A 12,050-nucleotide genomic window follows, 5' to 3' on the forward strand; every position below is an offset into this window, starting at 1 on the left:
TGCCGACCTCGGCCCTGCCTTGAGTTCCCGACATCCTTCTCCAACTTGACGTGCTCCAAGTCCCCGACTTCATTCTACGACCTAAGCTGACTGGAGCCACCTTCGATCTGACCCAGAGTCCCCGACCTCGCTCTCTGACCCTGAGTTCCCGGCCTCGCTCTCTGACCCAACCTCCCTCTCCAGACCTCGAGCTTGAGATCCGTGGCTACTGTCTCTCCCTCATTAACCTCCTCCGTCCCCTCACCGGCGCCATCGCCTCTGCCGGCAAGCTCTCTTTGGCCGCAAGCCGATGCTTCTTGTCCAACGACAGCACATCCTTGCTCTGAGATCCGAACCCCAACTAGTCCAAATGGCCTCCACACTTTGTTCTTTGTTTCTGGGTTTGCAGATTTCGGGTTCTTCTTGCTCTCTCTCTCTGTCTCTTTTGATTTTTATTTCTTTTTAGTCTCTGAAGGATTTTGTTCAAGATCTAAGAATTCACTTGTTTGTGATTGTTAGTGACACTGATATTGTTCTTTGTTTGATTTGACTGGGTTTACTTAGGTCTCTTTGCTTTGGAGAAATGAAGGCCACGATGCCCATTTGCAAGACTGATACTCCAACTCCGGTGAGTGCCTATATTTCCGAAGCTTATTTTGGTTTGGGTCTGGGTTTTGAATGTACGGTTGTGTTTAGATTCGTTGGAATTTGATGTGTATATAGAAGTTCACTATAGTTCTGTTAGCCTAACATTGGGAAAGCTTTCAACGGGTAGAGCAGTAACCCGTTGAAAAGTGAAACCCAGTTTGGCCCCCTCTGATAATTCTGCGCCGCTCGTCGTCTGTAGCTCTCTCTCTATCTCTCTCTATCTCTGTGTGAAGCTTCGGAATTTAGCTAAAGATGAAGAAGCGGGGGACTCTGGGGTTCGAAGATTCCAAGGCCGTATTTGGACGGCTCAGAGCAGAGCAACGACCACTCGAAGAGATCGTCTCCGACTTCACCTCTATTTTCTCTCACGCCTTCCATTTCATTCCTTGCTTCTCCCTCTCCCTCCTCGTATAGGTACCTCTCTCTCTCTCTCTGATTCCTCTCTCTCTGCTTCATCAACTATTGCAATCGGAAGTTCACTTTGAAGACAGTTTTAATGCTTGCAGATCAATTAGTAAGTTATTATATTAAAGGATGGTTGATGTTTTCATATGAGAAAAATGGACATGGCTCCCATGCTTATGCTTCCCCCTTATTTCTGTAGACTAGCCGAGTGGAGTACATGCACTCACGGGGATTTCTTCACCGTGACATAAAGCCTGACAACTTCTTAATGGGTCTGGGGCGTAAAGCTAATCAGGTACTTGTCTCAAATCATGTTCATAACTTTGCGTTTTCATGCTTGATTGGAATCTTTTCAATTGCTGCTTAAGACTCTTTGTGGTTGCTTCCATTGTGATTTTGGATGTCAAGGTGTTGAATTTCTTGGGAAAGTAATTTCATTCTAATAAAGGCAAATGTTTCTATACAGAATTACTTCATGGGGATTGATGTGGGATGTAAAAACAGAGCTAAACAACATGTTTGGTTAATTTACAAGAAAGAAGTTTAACCTTTATATGCTTCCAGGACATTGAAATCATGCCCTGGACTAGTCTTATTTTAGTATTTCTCAAAAGCAAGCTACTAACTGAGCTGTATGTCTGAACCTTATTAATCAAGGATATGATTTGAGGGAACCATTGCTTTGTAACTGTGGCTAAAACAAGAACTTAAATACCTGTATCTTTGTATTAGTTCTATAGTGCTTTAATCATCTTGTCTATCACACTATATACAGCTTAATCATCTTGCCTATCACACTATCACATGAAAGTGGGTGCAGCATTAAATTAACTACACTATTTTCTTGAATCATGCATTGCCTGACGTTTCTTTTCTGGGTTTTGTTTTTGCTGCAGGTGTATATCATTGATTATGGCCTTGCAAAAAAGTATAGAGATCTTCAAACGCATAAGCACATACCATATAGGTATCCGATATAACATTTTCTGTAATATTTTGATTTCTTTCGACTTCCCTTGTATTCACTGCTTTTGTTCCATTGATGCTGAACTCTGTGTTGCCGTTTGGTGGCTGGTGGACAGCCCACTTGCATCTAGTGTTCAAAATTCGAGCTAAATATCCCAACAAACCATGTTGCTGACATCTCAGTGAGATGTTGGTATATCTCAGAAACAATGTTGCTGATTATAATGGGTTAATAACAAATTGGAACAAGTTGTAACCTTGTTATTAGCTTTTACATCATATTATTGTTATTATTATTATTTTCAAGCAAGAGTGATCGAAGATAGCATGCTTCTCTTTGAGATGAAATCTCTATAAGTGGAAAAGAGTATAATTAGGTTGCGAGACAGCAAGAGTAGAAACTGTAAACTAAGTCTTTGTCTTCTTTTATTGGTTTGGACCACTTGGCTGGTTTTTTGCACAGGCATTTCTGTTTCTATACAGTATGCTTCTTTTCAATTTTATAAAATGGAGAAACAGAGGATTGTGGGATAAACCCCCCCACCTCCTCCTCCTCCTCTTTTTGAATAGTTCATCAATATTCACATGGGATGGGCATTGTTTAGTTTGTTTCTGGTAATTTGGAAGACTTGTCATCTTGGTATATGTCTTTTCTTGTGAATCAAAACTTTGGCTCGCTTGGTGCAAACTGTGCTTTCTGCTGAACAGTGTTATTTGGTTGGAAACAAGAAAATAGCCAAAGTGGATAATTAGGAAGCTTTGGTCTCATCTTTACAAGGATACACAGGAAGCTTTGGGAATTATAGGAAAGATGCTTGGAATACAGGTACATTTTGTAATTTTTGCATCATGCCTCTACCATGATAAACCAATTGGAATAACCTTTTATTTCTGTGATGTTATTAACTCATATTCTGTTTCAATTTTATATTTCTGAATAGCTTGAGTTTTGACAAACTAAACTGATATATGATCTTTGATAGTTTGTCTTTCGGCTCTCACTTTTCTTCAAAACTATATGACTTTGGGTGTACTTATCCAATTGGAATATCACTTACATAAATTATTTCAGAAACTAGTTTCCAGACCCAGCGACCTGTTTCTGTAAAACTGTAATCTTCTGTTAATAATATGAAGCTATTTTCTTCTGAGAATTTGTAGTGGACTTGTTAAAGAGTATTTGAGACTTGAAACTGAAATCCCCTATGGGTTGAAACTGAAATGTCTAGTTTGATTATATGCTTCTGATTCTTCTGCTTATTTGAAACTGAAACTGAAATGTGTGATTCATGGAGCTTATTTATGGAATTTCCACCGAGTGGACAAGCTATAAATCGATCATCTTGCAAGAAAAGAAAAGTTTCATTGAATGGGTCGAGTTTCTATGGAGCAGATTTGGAGCAGTGAATGGGAAAAAGAACAAGCATGTGCTGAGGTAATTTATATTCTTTGTATACAAGTTTAGACTTCAAGTTTATTTTCTAATAGAAAAAAATGTCACTTGTAGAGGAGAAGAAATCTCACTTGTAGCATAGTTAAACCCCGCCTTCTAATAGAATCTCAAGATGTCCAATTTTAAAGGTATTTTTTACTAACTTTCATCACTCCATGAGATGTAGATTTAAGGCCATGACATGAACAGATAGCTTTTAAAGAATTTAGCTAGGAAACAAAACTTTTACAGCATATAATATGGAATTCAAGGGGAAATGATCCAAAATGAAAGTGTATATATCTGGTAAAGTTCAAATATAGGTTAAATACTAACCCGTGCAAAGTAGTACCATTCTTCATGGTGATAAGAATTTTGCCACGTGCAATGAACCAATATCCTATTTGCATGTGTGAACTGATTTCCTGTTCTAGACAGCATGCTGCATGCTAGATACTTATTACATTAGAAGGCAAAGAAACATATTTGGGCAGCAATTTTGAATGGCACTGATAACATGTTAAGCTTCTTTCAATTTTGAATGGTGCTCTTAATTCATCATTGTTGCAGGTCAACGCTAGCAGATCAAAGCGGTAACTTCAATTTTGTTTGGAGCCTTAGTACTATCACAGTGGTAAGAGCAAAGGTTCAATGTTGTGGTCATTGAGCTTGCAAAACCCCTCACTGCTTACTACCAAGTAATAGTAGTTCAATGTAGTTAGTTAAGTTCAGTTTTCTTATTATTTAAAAGATCAAACTGTTGGAGAAGAAATGAGGTGTGTGATTCAATTGTGAAGGAAATAAGTGTGAAGAAATTTTTGAAATTACTAATGATGGCAAGTCTTTTTCTATTAGATTGCAAGTTTACTCTTTGAGGTATTTGTAGGCACTTTCACTAATAACATAATTCCAAGGATAAGTTACATAATAATATGTGTGGACTGTGGAGGAAGAAGCTCACATAAAAAATTAATCTTTATCAACAGATAAAAATATTTCCCTTGATTATTCAACAGAAGTTCACTATTGTGTGTAAGAGTTTTTTTGGTTTGTATGTGTATCCCATTTGTTGTTAATCTGTTGATTTGTTTGGAAAGAACCTTTCTTATTGGAAAATCTGTTCCGGGATTGTAGTAGAGTGTGATTAGCTCCAACTTGCAGGGATAAAGTGTGAAAGATGGTTCACCATTTGTGCAAGTCACCTTTTAAAGAGTAAGAATTCTGCTAATTATGTAGTGCAAGCTTTCGTTTATATAGGTGGGATGTTCCTGAAATGGGATATGATGATAAACTCCCATTGTGCCTGCCTTTGAATCCTAAGAATGGGCAAAAATTCAGGAACAAAAATCGGTTTACTATTGTGCTGGTGAAATTGTTTACATGTGGTTTAATTGCTTCATGGTTGTTCTTTGTTTCCAGTGGGACTGAAGTATGTCTATTTATTTTCAAAAGCTTTGATGTTTTGCTAGGAGAGATTAGGCTCTTCTTTCACAAGGTTTCATGATTCTGCTTCTGAACATATAAACCACTCTGCTGTTTAATATAAAGTTGCAGAAATTGAAGAAAGCAATGCTTTAGCTCTTGCTCTTGCTATATTTCCACATTGTAGGCTCAAATGCTTGGGATGGAGAAAACTTTGCCAAATGTGAATTGTGAAATTTGATGATCATCGACTATTTTGCCTTGCAGGGACTGAACCCAATCTGGATCAATTTTGAGTGATATTGGTGGGATTTCAGGTATGTCAAATCTCAACTAACAAGAGTTATGACAATTAGCTTCCCAATTGTTTTCTTTTCTATTTCAGATAAGTGATTTATTTATTGAATTATAGGTATTTGTAGTGGGCGGTAAAGGATCGGAAAGGGTATACCCAACAACAACTTGACGAGGTCCGCATTGAAGTAGCCGACTACTTACAGACTCTGTTGTAGGTTCTGACCAGTTTCTTGATTTTGAGTTAGTTTTAACTAACTTTTTTGTAGCAATTATGAACAAACAAGAATACTAATTGCTAGGCTAGCCTTGTAGTATATAGGTGCATATATGAATTGGGGTTTTATTTTGCCCATTTTGTAAACTGTTAAGGATGATGAATGTCGGATATAATACCCCAATTTGCAATTTATAATCACAGTTCTATTTTGTGGACAGAATCCTCTTTATAGAATGTGATGTTTAGATATAAAGTTGAAATCAGTTTTAGCCATAAAAACTGATGTCCAGAAATACAGATACATCAGTTCCAAAATGAAAATCGATGTTACTAATATATCCAGACATCGGTTCATTGTTAAAAACGATATACTACCGAGTGCCAGACATCAGTTCCGAAATGAAAACCGATGTTACTAAAACATCCAGACATCGGTTCATTATCAGAAACGATATACTACCGAGTGCCAGACATCAGTTTCGAAATGAAAACCGATGTTACTAAAACATCCAGACATCGGTTCATTATCAGAAACGATATACTATCGAGTTCCAGACATCAGTTCGGAAATGAACACTAATGTTACTAACATATCCACACATCGGTTCATTGTCAGAAACGATGTCTACAACAGTATTACTCATCGGTTCTTAAATCAATAACGATGTTAAAACTCAAACTTGTGTTATATAATCTATATTTCTTTAAGCTTTAAATACAATAAAATGTGGGTTTAACAATAGTAAAGCATGCAAGTTTGTTATCATTTAAACTTCTTTACATCGGTTTATTATAAGGAACCGATGTCTACCCGAATATTAGACATCGGCTAAAAACCGATGTCTGCATTTTCCGGATCTTTCTCATCACCCACAAAGACATCGGTTGGAATTTTTTTTCTCATCGGTTTTTGACCGATGTCTGGGGCTATAATTCTAGTAGTGAGGGTAATACTTAATTACAATTCAATCACTCCTACAATTACAACCTTCAATCACCAATCTACAGGGATAAGCACCTATTACTCAACATCTATTTACATGATTATCCACAAATATTTACAACACTCCCCCTTGGATATTCCATGTCAATAGTGTTGCATAGGCTGTGCGGTTCTAAGTTGCCTCGTCAAAAACCTTGCCAAGTAATAGAAAAACCCTGTGGGAAAACACAACCTTGGTCGAAGGAGAAAAAGAACACAACGCGTTTGAGTGTGGATTAGTAGTATCACAGCTTTAGAGATAGGTGGAGTCTTCTTATCAGCACCATAAGTAGGTAAATTGTCTACGAGAGGGATGCATTAGAGTTGCTACACCAAAACCTTGCTCGGTAAACCCAGTGGGAGAAACCCGTTGTCGAAGGAAAAAGATGAGCAAATGCGTAGATGTCGAATCAAAGCATCTTCAGGATGTACTATAATTGGGGTGACCATGCTAAAGATGTGTCTCGTTAAAACTTTGCCAGGTAACAAAACCCAGTGGGACAAAATAACCCTGAACGAAGGACAAAAAAAGTACATGATGGTCAAGTGGGTATGCTTCAGGATACTCCCCCTAATTTTGACTCCCCCTGAAAATTACATGTTAGGTAATTCAGATAGTTTACGTAGACCAATATCTTGAACATGCTTCTGGAATGTATACTTTGGTAGTGACTTGGTGAAGAGGTCTGCATGATTGTCTTCAAATCCAATCTGCTTAACTTCAATCTTCTGATGCTCCTGTTGTTGCTAATTGAAGGAGAACTTCGGTGCAATATGTTTGGTGTTGTCTCCTTTGATGAAACTCGTCTTTATCTGCTCTATGTAAGCAGCTTTATCCTCGTAGATAATGGTTGGTTCATCAGTGGTGGAATGCAGTCTACATGTGCTTCGAACATGCATTGTAACAGCTCTTAGCCATGCACATTCACATACTACTTCGTGAAGAGCTAGTATCTCAGCATGATTCGAAGAGGTAGCAACAAGTATCTATTTCGTAGACCTCTAAGAAATTGCAGTGTTCCCAATGGTAAAGACATAACCAGTTTGGGAACGTGCCTTTTGCGAGTCTGATAGATAGTCTGTATCAGCATATCCAACAAGGCGAGCATCATTCCGAGGATCAAAGGGGTTTGATCCATTTCGAGATGCGTAGGGATACAATAAGCCCATATCTATCGTACCTTTAAGGTAGCGAAAAATGTCTTTTATGCCATTCCGGTGGCGGCGTGTTTGCGCATAGCTATATCTAACTAACAAGTTCACATCGAATGGGATGTCTTGTCTAGGGCATTGAGCCAAGTACAATAATGCGCCTATTGCACTTAGATATGAGACTTGTGGTACCAATATCTCTTCGTTATCATTTGCAGGACGATACGGTTTTCTTTAGACTTCAGATGACCATGGGTGTGCTTGCTTTTATCCTCATTAAAGCGTCTTAACATCTTCTAGATGTAATTTAGTTGATGGACTAAAATTTCATATGCACTTGTCCTCGGGCTTCAGGTCGAGACAATAATTTGTTTTCCCACGGCCTTTCATCTCAAATTCCGACTTCAGGTGTTTTGCAGTTTCCTTGATCTCTTCAGGAGTATCAGTCAAATTTATGTCATTGACATAGACCATCATAATTGCAAACTCGGAACTTGTTTCCTTAATAAACAAGTATGGGCATAGTTTATTATTCACATATCACATCCCGATTAAATATTCACTTAGACGGTTATACCACCTCCGTCTGGATTGTTTCAATCCATAAAGTGAACACCTCAAAACTAATGAAGAGCGTGTTCCGTGGTCTAGAACTATTTGCATCGGGTATATTAATTCCTTCAGGAACTTTTATGTATATCTCTATATCGTGATCCCCATATAGATAAGCTGTGACCACATTCATAAACTGCATATTCAGTTTTTTGGAAACTACCAAACTGATAAGGTAGCGGAACGTTATGACGTCCATTACGGGAGAATACGCCTCCTCGTAATCAATCACAAGGCGTTGAGAAAATTCTTGTGCCACTAGACGAGCCTTGTGTATCACAATCTCGTTTTTCTCATTATGCTTCCTTACAAATACCCATTTAAATTCTCCAGGTTTAACATGGGGAGGTGTAGGAACAATAGGTCCAAACACATTTCTCTTTGTCAAGGAATCTAATTTGACCTGGATTGCTTATTTCCTTTTTAGCCAGTCGTCTCTTCGTTGATATTGATCAACAAAGCAGGGTTCGAGGTCATCGCTTATTATAATTTCGGTGGTCATCGCAAATACTAATATATCATCGATGATAATCTCAATCCGATTCCAAATCTCAGTAAATTTACCGAGATTTCTCTATTCTCGGGTGTGGGTTCAAATGTTAGAGCGTCCCCCAACATCGTCTCTTATAGGACAGACCCATAATCCGGATTTTTCTCATGAGATTGATCGGTTTGAGATTGCGATGTTAAGAGGATTCGTTTGTGCCAAGTTTACCCTCTTCTGGGGATAAGAATCCTTCGAACCTAATGGTCTACCTCAATTCTGGGCAGAGACATATGATTGGTTAGCCGCCATGGTCGTACCTCGTCCATCTGGGACGACACATCCTACAGGGACGTCTATCCTTGCAGACACATTTGCAGCAGGTATATATGATCTCGTCACTTTTGCTAGATCAGAGAAAGTGTCTAGCATATTGTATTATATACTCTATAGATCTAGAATTGTCCACACTTCACTATTTTAGTGCGGTTTGGGAATCAAATGAGACATTGTGGAGACATTCCATGTTAATTCACGTCGTTCATCAGGAACAGTGACGTTCTTATCTCCCCCTAACGGCGGGAAGACTGTCTCATCAAAGTGACAATTAATCGGCGAATTCAGCGGTAAAGAGATCGCCTGTCAAGGGCTCTAAAGAGCACATAATGGATGGGACTCATAATCGACATGTATGCCCATCCTTTGTTGAGGACCCAACTTTGTACGTTGTGACGACACAATTGGTACGTGGACTGCATACCCAAATGCACGTAAGTGCGAAACATCAGGTTAGTACCCAGCCACCAGCTATAAGGCGGAGTGAGGTTGGGTAGCAGTGGGCCTTAACGGGACCAACATAACTGCATGCAAGATTGCATAGCCCCATGCAAAAACTAGAAGCTTGGTGCGCATTACCAAGATTCTATTTGCGAGACCATCTTGGGTGTGAACATAGGGAACTATATGTTCAGCATCAATCCCAAGGGATATGCAATTATCATCGAAAGACTTCTATGTAAACTCTCCGGTATTATCAAGTCTTATAAACTTTATGGGATAATCCGAGTGGTGAACCCTCAATTTCATGATCTGGGTGAGAGTTTAGCAAAAGCAACGTTTTCTTGCGGACAATAGTGTAACATGTGATCACTTTGTCGATACATCAACCAAAACCATTAATATTTAACTGGTCCGTGTGGTGGTTGGATATGTCCACAAATTTCCCTTGCATTCTGCGCAGAAAAATGGTGGTATATGTACTAGTCTTTGCACATGATGGTCTAGTATTAAACATTCTTAACAAGTAAGTTTGGCATAATGTGTCAATATACACAAGACCCTTATTCAGAAGGGGATGCACCTGTGATGAATTGAGGATATGGTGCATCATACTTTGACCTGGGTATCTCAAATGGTCATGCCATAGCAAGTAGTTGCTTGAATTATTTAGCTTCTAGCTAACAGATTTCAATTTCTTCAATGTACACTTCTGATCGCATACTCGGAGGTTATGCAAAGATATTCCACTCATTTTTCTCAATGGTTTCAACGTAGTAACTGTTAGTTCGAATATCCTTAACACTCAATAACGTTCTTCTGGAACGTGGAGATTATAAGGCCTCATTAATGGTAGGTTCAATACCATTGGACAACATACTGTGGGTTTTGCCATAACCCTCTATCAGGTTGGATTGGCCTGATATGATTGTCACCGAGGTATGAATAGACAATAAATTTGAAAAATATCTCCGATTTGGGAGTATAGTGTGCGTAATAGTACTTTTAACCAGACAACAAACTTCCCCACAGAATATGCCTATTCATTTATTTAATTCAATGAATCACATGTATAAATAAGTTTATTGAATTAAATATATTCGAACATAACCACATTTTCATAATCCAAAATAATTGAAAACATAAATCACCAAAATCTGAAGATGTTTTATTCATTAAGATGAAAATATGGCACAAGGGGCCAATTATACCCATGTCTTCGAGTTCTCATTCTAGGTATGTTTACTAACTGCCTGAAAATCCACGATCTCTAGTGTGGAATCGATGGAAAATAACCATTCAATAAAGTTAGTGTTTCGAGTTTCGCGACCGGCGTAATACTCATCTACTGCTTCGGCTATCGCACAGCAGGTGCGGGACCAGCAGTTAATTCCTCCACATTGATAACAAAGATCATGCTGATTTTAGTGGCAGCGGGCCGGACCAGTGTTCCTTTCAACTCGGGCTTGCTGAGTTATGGCATCATGGTTCCTACCACGTGGGCCTTGGCCACGTGGAGCTTGATTACATGACCTCTTGGGCTTTGGCCAAGTGGCAGACGGTCATATGGGCTAATTTTGTTTTGCCAATCATGTCTTGCTTCAAGCAAGAAAATGGTCATTTGATGGTGAAGTGCTCTTCTAGAGCGACCCAAAGAGTCTGTGTATCCTCTTCATCGGATACTTAACTTGTAGTGTTTTCTCCATATGTTTCCTTTTTGAAAATTATGGCACTCATATTAAAAGTCTCAATGATGACATTGTTAGCATCGGTTGTTGATCTCATCTTCTTTGCAGTCAGATGAATTTTCACATCTTGAGTGCACTTTAGATAGTTTCTTCTTGAGACCTCCAAAGCAACAAAGTCAAACATATTGAGATTTGACATTTCTTACAGGAAATGAACAAATAATATTAGTGCTTTGGGTAATATTATCCATAAGCAAGTAATGAGAACTTCAGGTTCTATAACATGGTATGAAAAATCGGATTAGACATGTAAAATCTACTGGTTTTATCATGTGTGGTGAATTTATGAAAAAAATTTCAAGTTTCTTAAATGGCATTATCGAAACTACAAGTTCGATTTATGTATGAACTGCTGGTTGATTTAGAACTTCTAGTTCATTAGGTACCTGCATTTTCTACACATATATTTTAGTGCGAAAATTTAGACAAGTAACATAAAAATATTGAATAAAGTAAATTCTAATAATATCTCACAAATTGGTTAAATGGAAATCATAAATCAATTGAAATATTAACTGCATGCTAGTAATATAACAAATTAATTATCACACAATTATGAAAATAAATGCTTCTGGAAATTAATTACACAAATTAGATAATAGATTCACCATTACAATATCAAATCATTTTTCCTTTTATTTTGATTCTGTTGGACCAAAGAATGAGTGAGCTTGATAGTGAACCTTATCGGGCTTAGTCTGCGGGCTCGTGACCTAGGCTTTCATGCGCTAGTCAAAGAGTATGTAAGGCCTGCTGGGCTGCTAGATCCTGCGCAGGGAAAGTGGGTCTGCTAGGCTCAAGTTGGTCTGCCAAAGAATGAAAAATTATTACTCAACCCTTTCGGTAAATGCAATTGAATACGATCAGGTAAGGAAAAATGAGGTTTAGGTGGAGCGAGGCTCTCTTAAGTACAAGGCCTCATCTGAACC

At 38.3% G+C, this 12,050-nt stretch overlaps 2 long non-coding RNA genes across 2 annotated transcripts; both read left to right on the top strand.

Annotated features, from left to right (window-relative positions):
• Nucleotides 1–1,212: 1,212 nt before the first annotated feature.
• On the top strand, nt 1,213–2,002 carry LOC112181975. Its single transcript, XR_002929223.2, has 2 exons — nt 1,213–1,327; nt 1,929–2,002. It is a non-coding gene; the product is annotated as an uncharacterized LOC112181975 (long non-coding RNA).
• Nucleotides 2,003–5,034: 3,032 nt separating this feature from the next.
• LOC112176063 lies at nt 5,035–5,583 on the top strand. Its single transcript, XR_002926774.2, has 2 exons — nt 5,035–5,169; nt 5,265–5,583. It is a non-coding gene; the product is annotated as an uncharacterized LOC112176063 (long non-coding RNA).
• The last annotated feature ends 6,467 nt before the right edge of the window (nt 5,584–12,050 follow it).

The sequence above is a fragment of the Rosa chinensis genome, chromosome 1, assembly GCF_002994745.2.
Source record: "Rosa chinensis cultivar Old Blush chromosome 1, RchiOBHm-V2, whole genome shotgun sequence".
NCBI lineage: Eukaryota > Viridiplantae > Streptophyta > Magnoliopsida > Rosales > Rosaceae > Rosa > Rosa chinensis.